We start from the raw sequence: 6,038 nt of genomic DNA on the forward strand, positions 1-6,038 counted from the left end.
TCCAGCCCCAGCACACATGTCTGGAGTTACAGCAATGCCACTGCCCCTTCCATCCCACCATTGCTTGTCTTGTGTTCAGCATCGGTGTCTCACGCCAGCTACCAAGGCCTCGGCCATGTCCTTCCAGGGCCTCGTCAGGTCGCCCTGGCAGTGGCAGACATCGCCAGGCACATGTGGCAAGAGGGTTCATTCAACAACAATTCGTGCCTCCCTTGGAGGCTGCGGGATAAAGTCCCACAAGCTCTCCCCACACCCCAGCCACTGCTGGCCAGCCCTCTGGGCTCCCCTGCTTCCTCCCATGGGAGATCAAAGGCAGCACTTGGCTTGGTTTTGGGGATTTTCTCCTATTTGTAGAGCCATCAAACCAATGCCTCCAGCCCCAAGCTCTGTGTGTCCATTTGCTGAAGGTGGTTGCACCCCTCACCCCCCATGGAGACACCGCAGGACATGGTCACGTGGTGACCCAAAGACGGTTTTCTGTGTTCAGTTCCTGCCACCCCTCGGGTCAGAGTGGACATAGTGCTTGGGCCCCAGCTCAGATGTGGGGCTGGATGGGGCCCAGCATCCCCCGATTGGAGTCTGCAGGGTGATGGGGTGAACCCTGATAATAATACTGATAGACCTTGGGCTGCCCGGTCCTCTGAGTTGGAGGACCACAACTGTGGGAACAGTGACTTTCCATTTGTGGACATTGAAATTGTAAGGGACCAGTTGTATCAGCTGAATGTCCCTAAGTCCATGGGGTCAGATGAGATTCATCCCAGAGTACTGAAGGAGCTAGCGGCTGTTACAGCAGGACCCCTCTCAATCATCTACTAAAGGTTTTGGGAGTCTGGGGAGGTCCCTGCGGACTGGAAGCTAGTCAGTGTTATTCCAATTTGCAAGAAGGGCATGAGGGAAGACCCAGGGAACTACAGACCTGTTAATCTAACCTCAGTACCTGGAAAAATTATGGAGAAGATCGTACTGGGTGCTTTTGAAAGGCATTTAAAGGATAATGCAACCATCAAGGCAGAGTCAACATGGGTTCACAAAGGGAAAGTCCTGTTAATTAATTTGATATTTTTTTACAGTAATGTCACTTGCCTAGGGGATGAAGGGAAGGCGGTGGATGTAGTTTTTCTGGATTTTAGTAAGGCTTTTGATACTGTCCCTCACAGCATCCTTCTGGACAAGTTGTCCAACTGTGAGATGAGCAGGTACATGGTGCGCTGGGTGGAGAACTGACTGAACGGCAGGGCTCAAAGGGTCGTAGTGAATGGGGCTACATCTGGCTGGCAACCAGTCACCAGCGGTGTTCCTCAGGGCTCAGTTCTAGGGCCAGTCCTGTTCAATATTTTTATCAATGATCTGGAGGCAGGAGTTGAATGCATCATTAGCAAGTTTGCTGATGATACTAAACTGGGAGGTGCTGTTGACTCTCTTGAGGGATAAGAGGCCTTGCAGAGGGATCTAGATAGATTGGAGCATTGGGCAATGATTAATGGGATGAAATTTAACAAGTCCAAATGCCGGATACTGCATCTGGGATGGAGGAACGCCGGACATGAGTATAAACTGGGAGAAGAGTGGCTGGAGAGCAGCCTTGCAGAAAGGGATCTGGGGGTGCTGGTCAACAGCAGGCTCAATATGAGTCAGTACTGTGCCCGGCAGCCAAAAAGGCAAACCGCATCCTGGGATGCATCAAACACAGCATAACAGCCAGTCAAAAGAGGTGATTATCCCACTGTATTCAGCATTGGTGCAGCCTCACCTTGAATACTGTGTGTGATTCTGGGCCCCACAATTTAAGGAGGTTGTTAAGGTCCTTGAATGCGCGCAGAGGAGGGTAACAAAGCTGGAAGGCATGTCCTGTGAGGAGAGGCTGAGGACGCTGGGTTTGTCTAGTTTGGAGAAAAGGAGGCTGAGGGTCGACCTCATTGCTCTCTACAGCTTCCTGAGGAGGGGAAGTGGAGAGGGAGGTGCTGATCTCTTCTCCCTGGGATCCAGTGGCAGAACATGTGGGAATGGTTCAAAGCTGCATCAGGGGAGGTTCAGACTTGACATTAGGAAACATTTCTTTACCGGCAGGGTGATCAAACACTGTAACAGGCTTCCTAGGGAGGTGGTCAATACCCCAAGCCTGTCAGTGCTTAAGAGGCATTTGAACAATGCCCTTAATAGCATGCTTTAATTTTTGGTCAGCCCTGAAGTGGTCAGGCAGTTGGACTAGATGGTCATTGTAGGTCCCTTCCAGCTGAATTATTCTATTCTATTCTATTCTATTCTATTCTATTCTATTCTATTCTATTCTATTCATTGGTATTGCTCCATGTGAGACCCCAGGCCTCACAGTGCCTCCAGCCTGGGAAAGCCACCTCCTCCTTCCCCACATACATACTGCTTTGAATAAGGCTGTGTAGCAAAACCCTTTTAGAGAAAGAGGAAAACACAGCTTTTCCCTATATGCTGATGCTCAGAGCGAGGACTGCAATGGCGTACCAGTAACTGTGCATGTACAGGGGCAGTTCCCTGCTCTCTAGAGCAGGCTGAGCCCGTAGCAAGGAGACAGTAAATATAGTCTTTTCTGGCAGGCAGAGCTCTCTGCTGCCCAGGGCTGTGCTCTCCAACACTCGCTTGACATTCAGGGCAGAGCAGGGTGCAGGGATAGTGATTTAGGACCAGTTCTGTAAAGGGATTACACTTGGCATACAGCACTGAAGAATTGTAGATATTGGTGTACTGTCAGTTGTATTTGCTCTGGGCACAGCTTTGTACAGCCATAAACACTCAGTGACACTGGTACAAGCTTAGAAACTGGCTGTGCTGAGACTCTCAGGAGCAGCTGTCAGTGCCAACCCTGTGCAGAGCCTTCCCAGTTCTTGGTGAAGGAGTGACAAGAGAGACGTGTTTCCAGGGAATCACATCCTTCTTTAGTACTAAACTTCCCTAGAAAAGGAAGACCTTGGCACAAGGACATAGGTAATGCGTATTTCTAAAAACAAATGCAATGTATTAATCAACAGTTTTATCTAGCTTTATCCAGTAGGTCAATTACTGGATAATAGTATCACCAGTTTGGTAAACCACACAGAAAGTTGCCATAAAAACACACACAAAAAGTTGAAGGCAGTACCTATTGACCTTAAGATCACTGTTGATGCTCTCAAGTTCCATCATAAAGCAAACCCAAAAAGTTGTGTCAGTAAAACTGGCAGGCATTAATCGCTTCCTGCTGGCTCAGCCCCAGGTTTTTTACCCACTGTAGGTTTGGGTTCTACTTTCTTTGCGCATTTTTGATGTAAACACGGTGAAGATTATTGTTGGTTGTAAAACACCTTATGATCAGAAACTTCAGAAACTTGCTTCCCTTTCTCCACTGAGTCTTGTTAGAGACATCCTGCCATTTCCCTTGCCCTTGGGCTTTTACTCTGCTAGACACCATAATGTGGCCCACTTCTCAGTTCTAAGCAGTTATAACAGTCTGGATAATCTGTAAGTTGCAAGGTGGAAGACAAATAAATAGGCCATTGAAGGGCTGATGAAGCAGCTGAAAGGCTGTTCATTCTCCATAAGAACATTTCCAAAAGTCGTAACTAGAAAATTGTACCTTGACTGATTCCTACACTTCAACTGCCTCCTTTGAAGCTGAGTCACTTGCTTTGACAGCCCCTGTTTAGTTTTAGTCACTACTTCTACGTATATCCAGCACCAGCCAAAGTCAAAATGCTGATGAAGTGCAAGAGTCAACACAGAGGAGGACATCCACTCTGCCTGCAGGCAAGTGCACCAGATGGACAGCCTTGCTTGTTCATAAGACTATTTAAAACCAAGTTACAACATGTAGCAGGCTCTCCAGTTCATAGAATCACAGAATCATGGAATGGTTTGGGTTGGAAGGGACCTTTAAAGATCACCTAGTTCCAACCCTTCTGCCATGGGCAGGGACAACTTTCACTAGATCAGGTTGCTCAAAGCCCCATCCAACCTGACCTGGAACACTTCCAAGGATGGAAAATTTCTTTCTTACATCTAATCTAAACCAACCCCCTTTTAGTTTAAAACCATTGCCTCTTACATTTCTGGACTGACAGTTCTCTGAAATGTTTCCACCTTTCTTCTTAGGTGGGTTTGGCACTGAGCTACTACAGCCTGAACACTACAGAGTTTTGTGTGTTTTAACTCCTCGTTCTTCTCCTTCCCCCAGTGTAACACCCTATCAATAGGCTGTGTAGAACCCTGCAGAAGGCACAGCCACACATCCGGACCTCTGCACAAGATCACTCAGCCATGGTGCAACATGAGGGACATTGTTCACTGAGGAGCAAGGCTCGGGGAGAAGAGAGGAAGTATAAGGTGCTGGAAGGTCTGTGTGTGTGACATACCAACGTATCTGTGCATGCAGACAGACAGCCCTGACCTAACAAGACAGAAACATGAAAAATGGTGGAAATAAGAAACACCAAAAAGGAGAGTACTAGTTTAAAGAAGCTGCTGACCAACGATGGGCGTTATGAAGACAATCCCATCACAAGTATCAAGTAAAGGCATGAAGTCAGCAAACGCAGGACCACCGGGGAATGAGTCAACATGGTGGACTGTATTTGGAAGGGGATGAGGATGTTAAAAGGAAGAACATGACAAGGAGGGGAAAAAGGGGATATAAGGAGAAGCAAATCATGCGGGTGAGGCTAATCACAGGAACTGCTGAGCAGCCCTGAGCTAGATTGGCACAGCAAAACAGGAAAATAGGTCTGTTTTGCTCTGACCATATGTGTGTCTGACTTGCTTCTGTGCTCAGAGGAGACCCTGAGGTGCTTTCCTAAAACTGTAGGCACACAGGGGACACTTCCTAAAGCTGTGAAGTTCAGCTGGGTAGGGATAAATGGTGACCTGAAAGTAAACTTTCCATTTTGGTTTCCTCAACTGACAATACCACATGCAGAAACTGTATTTGCATCACACCAAAGGTTTACATAGAAAAGAAGATCCCATCCTACTGTAAATCAAATCAGATGAAAACCCACAAGCCTTGCTGGGAATGCAGTGCTGTTAGGTCACTCAACAAATACCTTTGTCTTCCCTCAAAGCTGAGCTCTGCTACAGCTACTTTCAGAGGGTTCACGAGTGGAAAACAAATCAAGGTGCATTTATCCATAACCACAGACAATCTCAGCATGTGTTAGTGATGTTGCCATGCTGATTTGAAGGGATTATTTGAACAACTTGGGAGGACAGTTGCAATTATTTTATCTTCAAGTTCTTACCTCCTGAAAATGTCATTACTCACACTGAGTGGTCTTGGTTCTAAGGCCCAGGACAAACACAACTGTAAGACAGAAAACTCCATGTGTATTTGATTTATACAAGCCTGAAGTCTTTCTACACAATTTCTTTGGTCTCTGTGTGAGTGAACAGGCTGCTAAGCATATCTTTGCCTTTAAGTTTCAGGTGAAGATGAGGCAGTTTTCAGTCAGAGGCTTAGGAAAATATCTGCCAGTGTGATAGACTGTGGTCTGGTTTTGCCTTTTTACTGATGCTACAGTATTGCTTATAGATCTTCTTGTGGTGAGAGTGCTGCTGTGTGTTTATGTGGCAATGGAAACAGCGTATTTTTCTTCCCCTACATCTACTACTTCCAAGCCCCTGAGCTGTGGGTGTTGCAGAATGAGGGAAGGGTTTTCCTACAGATGACAGTACTGAAACCCAGAGCCCTGAGTACTCTGTTCTCAGTACACAGAGCCTGCTTTGATGTAGATCTGGCCCAGCAATGTGCACTGGCTCTTATTCCACATCAACCAGCCGTGCCTGATGATGCTTTTCAAACAGCAGAACTGGCTTTCAAGTAGAAAGCATGGTAGAGCACCATGCTTGTCCTCTGAGGTCCTGGGCAAGTCCTGTAGAGGGACACCCTATGCAATTTTTTAAAGACAAACCACCACCCAATGGCATTTGGGTTAAAAACTACAAGGGGATGCTGCCAGCTGAACTCAGTGGTGAGGGTAAAGGGCTTGATTCCTACGACAGGAGGCAGAAGAGGAAGCCCTTGAGTCAGGGTC

Source organism: Pygoscelis adeliae, unplaced genomic scaffold (assembly GCF_000699105.1).
Source record: "Pygoscelis adeliae isolate BGI_AS28 unplaced genomic scaffold, ASM69910v1 Scaffold289, whole genome shotgun sequence".
Taxonomy (NCBI): Eukaryota; Metazoa; Chordata; class Aves; order Sphenisciformes; family Spheniscidae; genus Pygoscelis; species Pygoscelis adeliae.